Below are 20,217 nucleotides of genomic sequence, written 5' to 3' on the forward strand. Positions count from 1 at the left end.
AAGCTTCAGCTGATTTTCCCTTAGAATTTCAGTGTTTTTCTTCCTTAAGAGAGAGAAGAGAGAAAAGCTGAGAAAGAGTCGGTTCTAACTTTGTGTCTACTGTTTTCTAAAATCTTCCCAAGTCTATCCTTAGGTTATTAAACTGATCCCAAAGCTCGGGGTACCGGAAACGTCCCCGAGGGCAAAATAGTAAAATTCCCCAATATTCCCGCCTAAACTTTCTAACCTCAAATATATCTCAATTTATTTATTTTCATAACCCGATAGTCTAAATCATTACTCGATACCTAAAATACCCCTGACTTGTCCAAAGTCAATTATAATGCCCCGTTGTGACTTTTCCCGCTATCTAGCCCTAGGATCGCCCCCAAGTCGCTGGCTGCAGATTTATCCACATAATAATGTGGTTCTCATATATATCACATATATATTTCATATTATCATCAATTATCATATAAACACTATTAATCACATAATTACGTATTTAAATCAATAATATTAATTTTAATCCCATTTATGCCCTCCCGGCACACTAATCAAGGCCCTTAAGCCTTATTAGCGAATTTGGGGTCGTTACAGAATAGGTCTCCTTGAGACTTAGGGTTTAGTCTCAAATTTTTGTGTACGAATTTCTTGAATGGGTTTAAAACCAAATAAGGATATTTAATTATTACAAGTGATTTTTAAAATGACCAAACTGCCCAAAATAATAATAATAAATTATGAAGTGCCAGTATTGGGCCCTACACGCATAATGTGAGTCTTTTACAACTGAATATGCAACAAAGAATATAAAAAGATACATTCAAATTACAATTAAATAAATATCTCATGAAATGCGGGTTGGTTTGGTCGATTAGGTTGCTGCTGGGAATTCCTTTCGAACAATTTGTCTTCGAGCAGACATAGCATGCACGTAGGTGGCTTGTACTCTTCGATCAGCGACTCTTCAATCCTTTAGCTACATAAGATTATCCCCAAGGAGAATACCTCTTCATCTTTTGGTCGAGTATAATTGACTAGGGCTAGTAACATTAATGATTCTTGTTGTCATGTGTCATTTTATCATGTCACCTCACCATGTATATTTTTAGGATAAACAAGATGATATATACCGGATTTATAAATAATTCAGACCATTTACTATCTCTCTCCTATCATAGTCAAACAAGTATCACCGTACACACGTCGAAAGAGTGCCTACCAAAGAGTCTTCTGCCGAAATTTCACTGCCAATTGTCATCGATATCAAAGGCAACATAGGTGACATTTTGACCATGTTTTTTGGTCACAAGTATACAAGTACACAAGTATACGCAATCATTAACAAGTAATATAGATAGTAAATATAAGTATCGTCCCACGAGGATTGTTACTAATTACCAATAATTAATTTTATACCATTTAGATAATAAAAATTGGATTTCAATAATAATAAGAATAAGAACAAAAAAAAACTAAAATTAACAATTAAAAAACAAAAAGAAAGCAAATAAAAATCAATTCAATGGATGAAAGACCTAGGATATTTAATTTCATCATTTATCCACTCTATTGTGTCATCAATACAATTTTACTATTCCTTTTCTCCTTGTGATAGTAGGTTTACAAAAATAAATTATATTCTTACTAGTATATATAAATCTCAACTTATATGCAAACTTTCTACATCTCTGTGAAAAGTTTCAACATATAACAGACATTAAAAATAAAAACCTAAAAACTACACAAAACCATATAAGTACTCTCGTCCAATATCAAAATTTGCGTCTAAACCATAATAACATAATTAATTCTCACTTCTCAGATTTTGAATTAAAAAAATATGAATCATGCAATAGATGACCAATCAATTACAAGCATTATACATAAATTAAATAAATCACAATTATGAAGAAGAAATTATAAAACTTGTTGAATAATAATAGATTATCAAAAGACTACACTAAAACTATAGATAATAAAATTAGTTATGTTCATAGTAAAAACATCCATGAAAGTAATTAAAAAGTTCATAACACTAAAGAGGAAAAGTAAAGGAAAATTAGTTGTAGATCCAATCTCGCTATCCTCAATGACCTCCAAAATGTGTCTGAGTTTAGGACTCTGAAAACTTCCCCTAATTCGCATCTTATGATGTTTAAATAGTGTTAATCAGGTTAAAATCGTGAAATTCCAAAATTACCCTTCCTTAATCGTAAAAAATCACATTTTTGGGCACCTGGCACGATCGCACCACTACTCCAGCGCGGTCGCGTTGCTCACTTAGTTCGGGTTGGGCGACTGTGAGCGCGATTGCGCTATATCCCCGATGCGATCACGATATTCCCTCAAAATGCCTATTTTCCTCATTTTTGTCTTTTTCTCGACTTTTTGAGCCTGTTTCAACTCCAATTTGTTCCAAATCCTTCCAAACCTAAAATAGCACAAATAAAAGCATACAATCGCACAAAACAACCCTAAGCTACTAACAAACAACCTAAACTGACACATTAAAACAAGTCTAAAACTCAACTATCATGCACCACAGGGATTGGGGCTGGTATTATTAGAACGAACTCTTCGAGAGGAACATTACCTACCCACCCACTTTTTCTATATTTTCATCGTTTTCCAGCAAGTTTTTGGGTATATTTGTTGCTTTAGAATCTTTTTCTAGTGACACCACCGATTGTTTGGGCTAAAGAGTAGTTCCATCGCAATTGTTATACCCACTTTTAGCATAATGACGTGGCAAAAATGTGTTGACTAGGACACACCAAATGAGCTGATTGCTGACTATGAAGTTTGGTAGCCACATTAGGGATCACCAAATGGACCCATGCTTGGCCGCCATAATTTTACCAATTTATGAAAGATAACGTGTGTATGTATCATTATAACAAATAGTTGGTTTAATGTCAAGGACATTCCCACCTTTTTTTTTTCGAGATTTAGCCATAACTGTAATGCCCCAAAATCTCTAATGAGGTTTATGGTTGGATTGGAAGGCCGGAAGGACCATAATTGATTTATTATGCCATTAAATGATTATATGCATGATTATGTGAATTATATTATTATATGATGATAAATGCATGCATGTGGGTCCACTTTTCATTATAAGGGCATTTTGGTAATTTGGTCCGTTGAAGGTATATTTGTATATTTTCATGCATGTTGGTGAATTATTGATGAGGCCATATTATAATGTGGATTTGTTCGAGCTATTTGACATGAGACGATCTTTGAATATAAGTTAGCGGTTTGGTTATAACAGGGTTAATTTCCGGACTCGGGGTGAGCCTCGGGGTAATTTGAAGATTAGTTCATTACCAGGAATTAAAAGGGTAATGTGATATGCTTTATTAGTATTTGAGAATATTGGGAATAACGAGAATTGGAGGACATTAATTATAATTAACGAGATAGACAGGAATTGACGATTTTGCCCTTGGGGCGTTAAGGAAATAAATATGACCTAGGGGCATTTTGGTCTTTTGACCTTAGGTGATATATGAACTAGAAGGCTGTAGAAGCTTAAGTAAAAACAAAGCTTCCTTTCTCCCCCATGATTATCACTCTTCTCCTTCCTTTTCCTTGGATTTTTGAAGCTAAGATTGAGGGTTCAAACTTGGAAATTAAAGCTTGAGGTCCTAGGCTAGTGTTTAGACATTGAAGGGGATTCAATTCTAAGTTGAAGGTAAGAATCTCAGCCATATTTTTTTTGGTTTTGCTCTATTTTGGCTGGGTTTTTAATTGATATTTTGGGACTGAATTTGATTAGGTTTTGTATGGTTTAAAGCTTAGGTTTTGTTGGATATATGATGGATAAGTTGTGGTAATAATTGGGAACTTCGCTTTGTGGAATTGGAAGTGTTTTAGTAGGTTTTTGAAATGAGTTTGAAGAGGAAAAACATGGGTGTTTGGCTGGGTTTCAGATGGGGTCGCGGCTCTGTTCTAGAGTGCCGCGGCCCAAACTTGATGAAGAAGAAGGGGTAGTGCTGAAGGGCCTTGGGGCCGCGGCATGGGGAGAGGCTGGCCGCGGCGTGTGCTGAAGGTAGGGAGGCTGGCGTCTCTGTTTGGGAGGCGGGACGCGACATGGTGGAGTAGGGTCACGACTCTTAAGGGCCTCTTTGGCCAGAATTGTGTTTTTGTCATGGGAACTCAAACCTTAGGCCTCGTAATCATTCCTATTACCCGATTTAGTAGAATTCGACGTTCCGAAGGCTAGGTCTTGGTCTGGGAACCTTTTATTATTCATTTTATTGATGGAATCCCATATTTGGTTATCACTAGGTGACCGCTAAGGGACTTAAGGACTGATCGTTCTCAAGGGTCGTTCTTTTATTATTTCACGCTCGAACCAGAGGTAAGAAAACTGCACCTAGTATGTGACATGCATGGTTATTAATGAGCCATGTTGAGTGCTCTATATGTGGACATTGATTGCATATTAAATGCTTAACAATATTGCTTACTTGTGAATGGTATTGACTTATTAGTCAGAATCGGCAATGGTGCCAGTATTGACTGTGAAGCTGTGACTCATTAGTCAAGTTTGGCAGTAGTACTGAGCACTGGTCGTATAGTATTGACTTATGAGTCAAGAATGGTATTAGCTTGTTTAACACAAGCCGAAAAGATTAGATCTAATCGACATAAGCATTATCATCATAAGCATGAAATGCTTGACCAACCTTAAGTTCAATGAAAACAAAAGCGCTTGTCTAGTCTAAAGGCTAGTTACTTAGAGCCAGGGCCAAAAGGCTCAGGTGGCTGTAACGTCACATGCCTGTGGGTGTTGAGCCCAAGTCCGTGACTCATTCATTAGTCACTTATCTGATTAGGGTGCATAGCCCAGAGTGTGACTCATTAGTCACTTATCCAGAGTGTGACTCATTAGTTACCTATTTAGAGCGTGACTCATTAGTCACATATCCAGAGTGTGACTCATTAGTCACCTATCTCAGAGAGTGACTTATTAGTCAACTATTCAGAGATAGACTTATCAGTCATTTACACAAAGATAAACTTATTAGTCATCTATACAGAGACAGACTTATCAGTCATCTACATAAGGGTAGACTTATTAGTCATTTATACAGAGAGACTTATTAGTCATCTACCTAAGAGATAGACTCATCAGTCATCTAACAGAGATAGACTCATTATTCATCTATACAGAGTGTGACCTATACAGGGTGTGACTCGTTAGTCACCCACACAGAGATTGACTCATTAGTCATCTATTCAATAAGCAGGTCCCCAGAGATTGACTCATTAGTCATCTATTCAGACGCAGGACCCCATAATCATTTATCTGTACCTGCTTGCATGCATGAGTAGGGTTATTACTGCTAGGCATGCCCATTATGATTTAATAACATGTTATTACCTGTTCATGAGCATATTGAGTTTTCTTGCTGAGCTTCGGCTCACATGTGCTATGTGGTGCAGGTAAAGGCAAAAGAAAGCTGGACCATCCTTGAGTTGGAGAGCTTAGGTGATGATGTGTACATATGCGGCTGCTCGACCGCCATAGCCGAGGGTTTAAAGAGGAACTAGGGTTAAACCCTATTTTGCCGCTAAGGTCGGCTGGTTGTAAATATTTTGTTGTAATTAACCTTTAAATTATATTTTTGGGATCCCAATGTATATGGTAAACGTTTTAGTGAAACGTTGTATCTTAACCAAAATTTTTAAACCCTAAACTGTTAATCATACTTAGTTACACAATTATGGTCAAATTTCTCGATTAACGAGTGGCGTTACAATAACAGGGATGAGTGTTGTGATGTCCAACCTCACCTACCTCTCTACTATAAATACTAGAACAAAAATCATAAATATGTTAGAGACGATTTTGTATTCAAGAGAATTTACTCATTTGTAATTAAATCTCAACAACCTTAAGAAACTCAGGTGATTCAAGTTCATTTGATCTTAGGGTTTTGACTCTAAAACATCAATAATATTGATTAAATGGAGGTAGGTTGTTAGTGGTCGACCACTATAAATTTTCTCAATCTTATTTATTATTGCATTAAATATTATCTTAAGGTTTAGGCAATATTAGTCTTTCTCAAATTAATTGGGTGTTCAACAAAAGTACGAGTTAATAACGACCTACTATTTAAGAGGGTCATTTTAGTATATAGCAAGCATAAGTTTTTTGTCGTTGCTGGAGAAGATGATTGGAATGTATTTTTTGTATTATGTGTTTGAAAAGTAACTTTGTAGTTGCATTTTAATCTAGTTAAGCAAAAAATAAATTTAAGATTTCATAATGTGTATTTTTTTAACATGATTCAAAATTAACTTCTAAGTTTCTTGGTTAATAAAAAAATACTATTATTCATATGTAAATTACACGAGTGACCAAAAAATACATTTAGACTTTACATTTAGAAATTAGTATATAGTATACTAAATAGTTACATTTCTTATAAGCTATATGACAGCTTGTTACACTATATGGTAACTAGTTAGTTTCTAAAATAGACTTGAATGTAACATAATGATATCTTAAATAATAAGATACCATAATATAACCTAACAAAGAAACCATGTCTATGAAGATAACTGATCGGTATCTTAAGATAATTATTTGTTTAGACTCTATTTGCATTCTTCAATTTTTATATTGCTTGAAAGGGAAACTTGAAAAACAATCGACCAGAAAATAGAACGATATTATGGCAAAATCAATCCATTTGGCTTATGAACTAATAATTGGAAAAACTAGTGGATTTAGTCGGTCATTTTTTTTTATTTTGTCCCTTTATTTTTGACTTAACACCACTCAAAAACACTAGCAAAAGGATATGATGGTTGGTCTTTTTATATTTAATTTTTAGTCTTTTCATCAAAAATAACTATGTAAATAAATGAACTCTTATTATTATGGGCCACATTATTCTACATATGATTGGATATATTTTTAATACTTTTTAGTCTTAGTTTTTTTTAGTTTTATTATTATTATTTTATATTTTTAGTTCTTTTTATATGTGGTTGTTGTATTTTTCAGGTTATCAGAAATATTTCAAACTTTATTTGAAATATTATCTTCAATCAAGAGAAAAAACAACAGAAGATATTTATTTGAATTGATTGGAGAAGATAAAAGAGAATTCAAAATTAAATTGTTGGAAAAATTTGAGATATTTTGAATATGAGATAGTTTTGGTACTTTGAACATATCTCTCAACTCACTTATCTAATTTACGTGTTCTTGGTGGCGTTGAAAAGCTTATTCAAAGACCTACGAAAGCTTGTTTCACAAGAAAATTTAAATTCAGATGTTTACGTAGTGATATTCGACTTACGAGATTACGCAAGCTAGAGTTACAGGATTTGAAATTCAAATAAATATATTTTGGAGCATTATCAAGTAACAAATGGAAACATCTAGAAAACTCTTTTCACAACCTTATTTGTAACGCCCTACTACCTTAGAGTCGTTACTTAGTGAGTTTAAAATAGAAATCAAGCTTTTGACTGACTCTAAGTGGTTTCTAAAACCAAAAGTGTGAATAAATCAGAATTTAAGGCTGTACTCTTCGAAAATGTTTAATTTCATTGAAAATGTTAAGTATCAAATATCTGGGATCCCAAAATAAGGTTTACAAAATATTTCCAATTCAAAAATAGATTTACACTTGATCAACTATCAAAAGAACGGTAAATACAGCCATATACAAAAATGCCCCCAACCAAAGCAGTCGGGCAGGCCGAACATGTACGCGCCGCCCCCACGCTCTCCATACTCATGGCCGGTTGACTGAATCCTTGCTTTTACCTGCCACACGGAGCACCCGTGAGCCGAAGCCTAGCAAGAAAACCCAAACAGTACATAACATATGCAAATAATATAGCTGGCATAATTCACTGATAAATAAGAAAACCATCAGATTAAACAAGCACGGCCATGTCTCCCCAGAGGCCTTACCAAAGCTTGGGGTCTCGGTCCTCACCGTAGGATAACTCATGTATCCCTTGGGTCCCACCCTGGTTATAGCATCCCATGTGCTGAGCGTTACTTCCGGCCCCAAGGCCGTACCCGGCCTTCGCCGCTCTCGGCCTTAGCCATTCATTTCATTACAATCGCACGTATAATACATTTCAAGATAATCATTCAAGCATATAATAATTCATCTAAGGTTAAACAATTGCACATAACATAATCTAGGGCCATGCCCTGCAATCACACAGTGGGCCCATGCCCTGTTCTCGGGTGTTACGGTTTTCTTACCTGTATCCCGAGCTTTCCTGATGCACCAAGGTCACAAGCACGGTCCTCTAGCACGAGCCTTTCCAAAATCCTAGTCACAACACACATAAAACACTTTTAATAATAACCAAACCCAAAACCACTTCCCGGGACCAATCCCGCACTCTCGGGACTCCCAAATTCCTAAAACAGATCATTGGAAACATCCCTCGAACCCCCGGAGCAAAAGCTCAAATTTGTAAAATTTCAAGTCCTGAAAAAGGCGTAGCGCCACGGCGCTACCCGCAAGGGCCGCGGCGCCCAGAGAAGTCAGAAAGCCCCCTGACTGAAACCAGCCTCGTGCCGCGACGCCCAAGAACAGAGCCGCGGCGCGCCCTTACGAACCCAAAGTTTCTGGGTTTCTCTCCTTCAATTCCTTCATCCAAAATACCTCCAAACCAGCCCAAACACATATCTCAACCCCAAAACTCAATTCCAAACTTCACATGAACCATCTAACAACCTATAGATACTAGAATCAAGAGCAAAACACCATCACACCCAAAAATCCACCCCCTTGATTCTAATTTCAGCAACCTAAACCAAAACTAAAAAAATGCTTACTCATGCTTTAAATTCCTCAAATCAAAACAGAAACCAAACTTAAATGTGTAAAAGAGCCTTACCACAAATGGAGAATCCACCCAAGGCTTCCTTGATCTCCTCCTAGACTCCCACTTCAGCCCCTTCTCTTCTTCTTCTTGCCCTAACCCTTCTTTCTTCTTCTTTTTCTTCTCTTCCAATTTTATCAAAACACCCAAATGCCCAATGCCCAAACCATGCCCCACTATAACCCAGCTGAAAGTTGTCTATTACCCTTGCCAAAAGACCAATTTACCCCTTCCTAATAACCCTTCCTAACTAAACCTTCAAGGGCACTTAAGTCTTTTCACTTCTATTTCATTTCTACCATTTTCTATCTAAAACTTGTTACTCACAGCAGTTACAAATGGCTACCCAGGTTACTTAATTGCCAAAACTATAACCATTAGTTCTTACTTCAACTTATGAAATTCCTAAAGTACCCCTAGGCTCCTCCCGAGCCGGGTATAAAATCCCGTTGTGACTTTTAGACTAATTGGCTCACTAGGACCGTCTCGATGCGTGCATCCTGATAAAAACACCACACTCACATGGCACAAATCACATAATACAATTATCACAGTTATGCCCTAAAATGGCCAGATTACAATTATGCTCTTTTTAAGACAATCAGGTCTACATGCATACTAATTCACATAGTCATGCATCTCAAATAATCAAATAGTCATATAACGTGCATTAAATCATAATCATGCATAAAACTCATTAAAGACACACACAGAATCCCATTATGCCTTCCAGGCACACTACTCAAGGCCCTTAAGCCTTAATTAGTGAATTTGGGGTCGTTACATTATCATTATAAAAAGAATGCTTTAGACTATTTTAGATCTCTCACTCTCTTTCTTCTTGACCTCTCACTATTTCTATTTAATGTTATTATGATGTTCTATTGATTCTTATTCTTTATTCTAATCTATATAATATTTGCTTAATACTAGTAAATACCTGATCAATATTTGCTTGATTTATGATTTTGATTCAAAATGTGAAAGATGAGAATTGAATATGCTATCATTATATAGACATGGTTGCATATTGGATGAAAGTACCTATATGGCTTGTGTAGTAATTAGGTTTCTATGCTTAATGCATGATATATGTTTAAGTTTATCACAGAGATGTAGAAAACCTGCATATATGATGAGATCTCATATCTTGAAAAATAATAGGAATTGATTTATGTTAACCTGCTAGCTATTAGAATAGGAAGAAAGAAATTTAGAACTAATTAAAAAACCTTAGTCCACGAGTTTTTGGTATTAATGAGATTGGAAGCTTATTAGGGCAAGCTCCAATGGAGTTTTCTCAGGCAGAGTATATATTGCACTAAGTACCGTAACTCCCTACCTCCTTAGAGTCGTTACTAAGTGAGTTTAAAACGTGCAATTAACTCGTTAATCGAGGTTTTAGGTTCAAAAGTGTAGCTAAACTGTAATAAAAGTCATACAATTTGAAAATGTAATCTTCCATTGAAAATTATAAAAAGCGTTAAACATTTGGGATCCCAAGATATTGTTTTAGAAATATTTACAACTCAAAAATATAATTAAAGTCGACTAAACGACAAAATTAGGTTTAATACAAACATCTCCCAAAAATACCCCTGGCTGTGGCAACCAGACAGACCAAACATGTACACGTCGCTTCACGCTCTCCGTACTCATGGTTGGTCGACTTTCCCCTTGCCCTTACCTGCACCATAGAGCACCCGTGAACTGAAGTCCAGCAAGAAAACTCCACACAAGCAAATAACATATGCATAACATCATTCAACCCATAACAAAAACGCCAACAGGCTAAACACATAACGGCCATGCCATCCCAGGCGCTTTACCAGGCACTGGGTTCGCGGTCTACACCGTGAGGATATCCCAGGTATCCTATAGGGTCTCACCCTGGCAACTCGCACTCTGCGTGCTTAACGCTGCTCCCGGCCCCTTTCCGTACTCGGCCTTGCCATTCTCGGCTCTCGCCGTTCTCGGCTCTCTTCGTTCTCGACTCTCGCCGTTCTCGGCCTTCGCCGTTCCCGGCTCTTGCCGTTCATTCATATATATGCACACATAGCATAATTAACACAAATACTTAAATACATATAAACATAATCAATGGGGCTACGCCCTACAACACAATCATATAGATTCGTGCCCTGCAACACAAATTATAGGGCCCCGCCCTGCTCTACGGGTACAACAATTTTCTTACCTGTGTCCCGAGCTTTCCAAGCACCGATGTCCCGAGCACAGTCCCCTAGTCTGAGCCTCGCTGAAAACCTTGTCACAACATATCAACAACAACCATCGATCAAGTTCTAATCCATTAAATAACTTTGGGTCATAATTTTAGTCTCTGAGACCTTGAATTCTATCAATCCGGATCATAAAATCCATCCGGAGCCTTAACTTTTGGATTTATGAGCCTAAAACCTCCTTGGAGTCCAAAAACTAACTAAGTGCAGCAGCCCCAAGAACCCATGCCGCGGCCCGCCTCAACCAGAAACCCCAACCCCCAAAACAGGGCATGCGTGCCGCAGCCCGCCCTTCTTCCTGGCCTCCTAAGTGTTCTAGAGGGTCATGGCTCAGCAAGAACAATGCTGCAGCCTGACCCTTCGAACCCAGAAAAATCCTCCATTTTCTCCACCAAATCAAAGCCAATTTACCCCAAAATCAACCCAACGTTTCAAGTCAATCACCACAGAAGTTCTACTATAGTCTTAGCAATGAAACCTAACAAGAATTAACCCCAAACCTCATCTAAAACTCCAGAGTGATTCTCCACCTAGCTCATATGCACAACCTTGAAACACCAGCATTAATTAAACATAATTCAGATAATTAGGTGCTAGATTCCTTACCTCAACTGATAACTTGGCCCTGAGCTAATCCTCAATCACAGCCAGCTTCAATTCCCTTGACAAGCAAGCCAAAATCCTCCTATAGATCAAAGTCTCCAAGCTTCCAAAGAGAGAGAACTCCAAGATAGAGAGAGAGTCGGTTTCTCCAAGGTTCAGAATGTTTCTTGGTTTTTTTTTTTTACTTATCCTAAGTCATTTAAGTTACCTCCAAGGCTCGGGGTACCAAAAACGTCTCCGAGGGCAAAATGGTAAATTTCCCCGATATTCTCTCCTATACGTTCTAACTTCAAATATATCTTCAAATATTTATTTCCATTAACCCGATAACCCAATAAAATATCTAATGCTCGACTACCCCTTGACTCGCCCCGAGTCGAGTATTCGACCCCGTTGTGACTTTCTAGCTAAACCGCTCCCTAGGACTGTCTTGGATCGTGCAACACGAATATATCACAATATTCACAATTATTACATTTATGCCCCCAACAGGCTAAAATTATAAATATGCCCCTAATAACCAAATGGGCCCACATGCATATTTAATTCACCTAAACATGCATTTCTAATCACATACTTAGCAAATTCTCATATTAGCATAACAAATCACTTATTGCCCTTAAGGCATGCTAATCAAGGCCCTAAGCCTTATTAGCAAATTTAGGATGCTACAAGTACAATGCCCTCTCTCTAAAATATCCAATTCCTTATAAGGAGATACCCTAGTCCTATTTATAAAGGTTGTGATCATTAATGCTAATCATCTTTGATTAATATCAGGGCATTAATGTTAAATTAATACACAAAAGGCTTTGTTACAATAAAGACTATGGTCCACGCATATTCTACGGGGCCTATTGCAGAAAACCACACACCAACTTTATGGGGAACATATATGCGTCTATTAGGGTGTGGCGCACGTTTATCCATGACAGGCGATGTTGTGGAGAATGCTGATTGTCGAGTCTACGAACTCGACACCACTAATCGAAGATTGCATAAAGTTGTCAGATGATCGCCTGGTGGCCCACAATTGCAGTGATTGACATCTGGTGGCTATCCTAGGTTCGAGAACCATAATCTTAGACCTAGTGGATGAGTGAGGGAAGGGAAATATTACCGACGTGGCCTCACTTGGAGAGGCCTCGGCCCTAAGGACGGACCTTGAGGGGTGACGTCACTAGGAGACACTCACGACTTAACAGCTGGCCCAAAAAGGTGGCCTCACCTGGAGGAACCCTTACCCCGAAGAGAGACCTCGGAGCGTGACTTACCTCAGAGATTTCCACAATGGTCCAAACTAGGCTTCCTGAGTGGTCTCACTCTGAGCATCTCATGACTTACCTCATTACTAACCACTACTAGTTGCTACGTGTCTGGAAGTGAAAATAAGGACAACATATTACATGGCTAAAAAAAAGATATAATTTTTTTATTTAATTAATATTAAGAAATATTTTCTTAATTTAAAAAAAATTACAACTATTTCATGGCATAAAATTTATGAAGAAAAAAAAAATCCAGCCTCTTACAGGATTTGCACAGAGATGTTAGATTACTCTCTATTTGGGACAATGGTCATCCCTTTCATACAACTGCTCTTAGTGATGTCAATTGGGGAGATGAATGCATTATATATCCCCCATGACCTTGTTTAATTCCTTGCGAGGGTGAGGTATGGAATCTTTGTCGGGAAAAAGAATATTCATGGTGTCACGTTTAGTTAATTAAAAAAAGAGAAATGCTAAATACACTCTATATTACACTTTTTTTTGTACTATCTTAAATTAATGAATGACACGTGTATTCCACTATTGATTTGAAAAAAATATTAAAATATAAAATATTTGAATAATATCCACATGTCATTCATAGATGAAAAAAAGTGTAAAAGAGAGTGCAATAGACTCTAATAAATTATTGATATTTTTATTTAAAAGACAAAAGTATAATTTAAAATTAATTATATTATATTACATATACTTCATGATCCAAATAACAAATATTGTCTCACATTGTGCCTGCTCAGCTTTTAGGGTCGCGACTTGTTGTTCAAGTAGACAAGTCTATGTGTGACATGTGGCCTTTTATCTTTATTACTGAAAGGCCTCTAAAAGGTTTTTCCACCCTTCTTCTCTGTCTTAATCGCCATTCAAAGTTTTACCATTGTTGCTCAACATTATGGTGTTGCTCTTGTACTTGTGGGTCTCTTTGGTGATGCTCTCCATGCCTTTGTGGTTGCGTAATCACTTGTTGTGTGTGCTTCCTTTGGTTGTCTCTTCCATTGTTGGCATGTTTTTTAGATGGTGGTGGCTTGGTGGGTTGGAATGACTTGAGTGGTGCTTCTAGATTTTGCCTGCTGCTTGTGTGGGCTTGGTTGACATATATGCTTTGCTTTTTTACTTTGTTATTGTTAGTTTATGTCTTTTGTTTTAGCTTAGTTTTGTTGTACGTAATGGTGTATATTTCCTTTGACCATATGTTGGTCCTATGGCTATTTTTCTTTGTTTGGCTTTATCTAAATGTGTTGACTCATTTTCTGGACAAACTCATCATACACCCAAAGAATAATAATTATGTGAGAGCGTACTCAAGTGTTTAGTGTATAATTTGTAACGACCCAAATTTCCTAATGAGGATTAGTGTATTAATTAGGGGTTGATAACTCTACAAAATATAATTATTTTACCACTTTTTATGTGCTAATTATTGCTTAATTCTTGAGTTTTTAATTGATTTATTTAGTTTTAAAATAATTTTTAATTTATTAGGTTTATTTTGATTTTATATATTTTTGTGTATTTTTATAGTTATTTTATTATAAAATGTTGTAGTTAATTATATTAATTATTTTTGTTTAATTTGAAGTAAAAAAATGTTGTATTATTGAACTTAAATATTAAATATAAATTAAGTTATAATTAATATTTTCAAAGAATTAACTTGATTTAGTTTATAATTGAAAATATTTTATTATGATTTATTTTATGTTTATTTTGTTAGGGAATTTGGTGTATTTTTGTGCTTGAAAGGCAATGATGGAAAGCTAACAAAGAAAGGAAATATGGTATTTTTAAAAAATGCCATAAGACAGCCAGGCCCAAGCCTGCCTCCCCAGGCCCGCCACCAGCAAGCCCCCCACGCCTGCTGCCTCTCTTCCAGCCAACTCCAAGCACCTTCACGGGCCCAGGCCCAAAACACTTCAGGCACCTCATGCCTGCCTTTCCAGCCAGCCGAAGCTCTCCAGCAGCAAGCCTCCTGCCCACGCATGCTCCCCACACCAGCCCGCCTGGCACTCCATTCAACTGCTTGCCACACCGAAAGCCCAGCTACCTTTGTGCTTCTTGAGCCCATAAATTGCCCAATGTCCCATTGTCCCCTTATGTCCAAAAATATCATTTCTTACCCAAACTTTTCTGCACATTTTACCCAAAAATCATCATTACACCATATAATTTACCCTCTATTTGCCATATTACTATTAATTTAATTAATTTAAATTGATTATTTTAATACTCTCATTTTGGCTATAAATAGGGAATTTTCAATACCATTTGGGAGTACATATTTTAGGGGGGAGGTTACCATACCACAAGTTCTACACTTTCAAAACATCTCAATTATCTTCATCTTTTTATTCTTTTTGGTCATTTTTCCTATGAGTTTTTAGAGGAAAAATTTGGGAGTTTCTCTTCCAAATTTTCCTATATATGTTTGTAATTTTTAGTTTGTATTTCCTATTTTAGTTATGTATTTCTAATCTTTTTAAGATTATTAAAGTGATGATGAAACAATATGTAACTAGATAGTATTTATTTTGTATGTTGATTTCCCATTTTGTGCTATAAAGTTTATGAATTTTTCTTTTTCAAATATCTTCTTTCATCTTAAATATCATGTATTTTTTTTATTGTTAGCACATATTTACACTTTGTTCTTCATTAGTGCAAAAATATAATATTCTTTGTGTAAGATGTGTCATTAAATTGTACACATCCAATGCATAGAACAAAAATATTATGTTTTGTCTTATAAATAATGTTATTTGATTTTTTTTTTGTTTCATTAGGTTGATTCACATTAAATACTTTGAAATTATACTTTTTGAAAAGTGAAGAAAAATCCTATATTTTTAGAAGTAATTTGTGCTTAAAATTATAAATCTATTTGGAAAATGATAGTTTGATTTATTTTAACTATTACTAAAACTTGAGAATCAATGTACTTATAAATATTAATGAACTTATATTTTGTGGATTCTAATACCTTAATAATCTTCTTTTACCATCTTGATTTCTACTCTTAATTTATTTTTATTCATTGTCTTTAATTTCTTTATTATTATATTTTATTTTATTTTCATTCTACAAAAATCTCATCAATCTTTGGAGCTAGGTTAGAATTTATTAATTTTGGTTTAAAATAGTTTTCTTTTCGATTTTAGACAACTCCTTTGGATTCGACATCCTTGCTTACACGATCACTATTCTATATGAATGATTCGTGCGCTTGCGATTTATAAATATTTAAAACATACCCGTTTTGGGTCCATCAGGGGTCGGGATGGAAAATCTTGGAATTATATGATTATGTGATATTTATGTGTATCACGATCACTATATATGCATGTTTAGGTGTATTAAATATGCATGTGGGCCCATTTCTGTTTAATTGGACAATTTTCATATTTTGGCAATTTCAGGTATATTTAGCATATATGTGGTATATGTGTGGTGATTTATTATTATTTGGTTATGCTAGGGTTACTCAACACGAGACGATCCTAGGAAGCAAGCTAGTGGGAAAGTCACAACGAGATTCATACTTGACTCAGAGTGAGTCAAGGGGTATTTAGCACATTACTGGGATATTGGGTAATGGGAATAAATATTTGATGATAAATTAGGAGTTAGTGAGATCAGGGGGAAATTATAGGAATTTTGACTATTTTACCCCGGGGACGTTTTTGGGACCCCGAGCATTAAGATTTGCTTGAGGTTACTTAAGCTCGAAGAAACCTGTCAGAAACATAAAAAGAACGTTCAGTACGTTCTCTCTCTCTCCCGTTCCATTTTTGACACCGTTAGCATTTTTTAAGGAAACTTGAGTTCTAGGACTCGGATTCAGGCAAGGATCGAGGCATAGCAATTCTAGGGAAGATTAGAAGCTTATTAGCCGGAGGATTTAGCGAGAAAAGACATAATTGGAGGTAATTTAAGCTTTGAATTTCTGAGTTTATTCTCTGTTCTTGGTGTTCTTGAGTTTTACAAACTATTGGGTGAACTGTATGGGGGTTTTGGGAATTTGTTGTTGTTTTAATGTTGCTAAGCTATTGGGTGAACTATTTGGGGGGATTAAAGTGTTGATTTGAGGGGCTAGGGACCCATTGGGGTCGGATTTGGAGCTTTGAAGCTCGAAGAACATGAGTTGAGAACCCAGAATTCTAGTTTGGGTGCTGTTGCGCTAGGTTGGTAGCGCTACAGCACTGGCTCTCTGCTTGGGGGAGGAAGTGCTGACTATAGCGTTGTAGCGCCTAATAGCTAGCGCTACACAGTCTTCAGAACTTGGTTTTTGGTACTTTTTGGGGTTTTGGCCTAAGGGCTCGGGGGATGATTCCACCACCCTGTTTGGTGGGATTGGAGGTCTTGAGAGCGCGGGATTGATCCCGAGATTGGGTTTTGGTACTTGAACGCATTGAAACACCGTTTATGGTTGTGACTAGGTTAACGCTAGGGGCTTGGAATCAAGATCGTGCTTCTGGCCCATTTATTGGTAACATGTGCTTGGACCAAAGGTAAGAAAACTGCACCCAGTATGTGTTGCATGCGATACATGTTTTTGACCCTCGTTTTGGCCAACGACACAGAGTCAGATAAACGACAGGAAAATAGTACAAAGCTTGAGAAAACAATCTAATGGAAAATAAAGAACACAAAGAATTATAGTGGTTCGGCCCCAATGATTGGTAATGACCTACGTCCACTTGATACTATTATTAATATTGAGCTTCAAAGGTGTGATCAAAGAACTAGGGTTCCAGAGTTTCACATACCTTAAAAGGAGAAAACAATACAAACGATGGATAATAGTAATGCAATTCGGAAAAAGATCAAAAGATCCCCCCTTGAGCTATTTCTTGTATATTTATAGGCTCAAGGGGGTTACATGAATCAATTAGTCATATCTTTCCTTAATAAACGGATCTTCAGGTTATAATGAAGAGATATTATCGGATATTATTACTACTGTACAGATTTATTCATAAATAAACGGAGTATACGACCAGGCTGGTCGTATGTAAAACTTGAACTTCGCATATGGAAATATCTCTGGTCGATAGGCGAGCAGCATCTCTGCCACATGTCGGCCACGTGTCAAAAATTCTTGCCACGTCATCAACAACTATGTTTTGGATAAAAATTTGCCCCCCAAGTTTATTTATTGCGACCAGCAATAAGTAAACTTAGGAAACTAACTTTTCGTATGCCCCACGAAATCTGTCAGAGTCCCTCGTGCGTTCTCAAAAACTGTGATCTAATCAAATCCAATCATGCCTTTTCGGTTTCCAAGTAATCCCTCTGACGACTATTACACTCCCCCATGCCTTAAAAAAGGAAACTCATGATTACCCATTTTCAACATATCTCAGCCATTATAAATAATCCCCGAATTTACCTTTTAACTTTTTACTAGCCATTTTCTTGCCAAGAACCTTCAAGAACTCCATCTCAGAGCTCAAAAGTTTCGAAGATCTTCCGTTGCTGTTCTAAGGATCCTCTGTTCGCACGTCCAAAGTCGCTTCATTTCAGAACCTCCAACCTTCATCTAGGTAAATTTCTTCAACTTTCAAGCCCTTTGACATACCATGCATACTGCTATACGAATGTTTTGATTTTTGAAATTTTTGTGTTCTTGGGTAGAAATGCATGAGGATTGTGGGAATGTTGATTGATGCTTGATAGGGTAGTGTAGTTTTGCTCTGTAGGAGTTAGGAGCTAGTTTGATAGTCAAGATCGTAAGTTAGGGCGTAAAATCGAAGCAAAAATTTGATTTTTAGGCTAGCTGAAAAACTAGGTTTTTCCCGCCCCTTCGGAGTCGAAAAAGCTTTTTTTTAACAAAAATTTATTTCCACTTTTTGATCTGCTTTTCAAACTGCTCGCATAGAACTTAGTGTTTCCGTTAGAATGCTGCTGGTCGTAGATGCGAGCAACGTTATTCTAACTTTCAACATAAGCTCCCAGGCTGTGTGTCTTATATCCTCCTTTCTCTGTTCGCAGTTTACATGCAAGATCCGTGGGGAGGAGAAAGACCTATAGACGACGACCTATTGGCTCAACTGGTCGAGGACGAAGATCATCCATCGTCACTGATTCCTGACATTCCATTCTCTCGTGCCAATCCAAACACTTCACACGTCCTCACTCAAAGTATGGCTCGTGCCAAAACCAAAGCTCAGAAAAAGAAAACCCCCACTCCTTCACATCAGCCTGCTCCTCGGGCTGAAACTCCCTCGACCAGTGGTCGAGCCAAAAATGCTCCTGATTCCAACATCCAAAGACACGCTCGACCCCGACATGCCATTCAGCCAGATGTTGAGTGGCATTTAGTTCCTGAGAGCAGAGTGACGATCAGGATGATCGCCAATTATATCAGGAAGTACGGTCTCACGAGGGTGGCCTTAACCCAACCTAACCAAGACTAAAGGGCGAACCTGCCCAGAGGCGCCTTCAGCGCCTGGTCGAGGTTTCACATCGAGGCAGGGGCTACCTTGCCTCTTCACTCATTTTTCCAAGGGGTGGCCAACTATTTCGGAGTTTCCCCTTTTCAGATAACCCCAAATGGATATAGGATGCTCGTTGCACTCTATATCTTGTACAGCCACAAGAAATGGCCCGTGCCAACTCCTCATGAGGTCAACTACTTGTTTGACCTCAAGTCTAACCCCAACCAAGAAGGCACGGGGTTTTTTCACTTCTGTCATCAGGAAACCGGGCGCACTTTCTTGACTAACACCACCCATATATCAAATGTGGGGAGGTACTACCAGGAGTATTTCCTCACAACTGACATGATCGTAGACAACCTGGCCTTCGCTCAAGGAGGTAAAACTTTCGTATCACTGGCTGTTACTTCTTCACTTAGTGTTCTCCTCCACATTTTCTTAAACTGTTAATGTCTTCCAGGCGCATGGCTGCGACTAGACCCAAGTCCGGACATGGAGTTGAGATCGGCGTTCCTAGCCAGCATGACTGACGTAGAAAAAAGCGTCAAGCATCTGGTTACAGAGGCAAATCTCACGTTGGTTGGCCTTTTGGCCCCTCATCAGGACATGAGGGAGTCAACTGCAGGGAGTGCCACAGCTGAAGAGAAACCCGAGCAGCAACCACCAGCATCGCCTCCACGAAGGAGGCCGACCGGGGTCACGATCAGGGAACCTGTTGGCACACCTCCAGCAGAGAGGCCCTCTGTTCCCCTGGGGAAGGGAAAGAAGAAGGCCACCGAGCCTGTC

The sequence above is a fragment of the Humulus lupulus genome, chromosome 3 (genome assembly GCF_963169125.1).
Source record: "Humulus lupulus chromosome 3, drHumLupu1.1, whole genome shotgun sequence".
Taxonomy (NCBI): domain Eukaryota; kingdom Viridiplantae; phylum Streptophyta; class Magnoliopsida; order Rosales; family Cannabaceae; genus Humulus; species Humulus lupulus.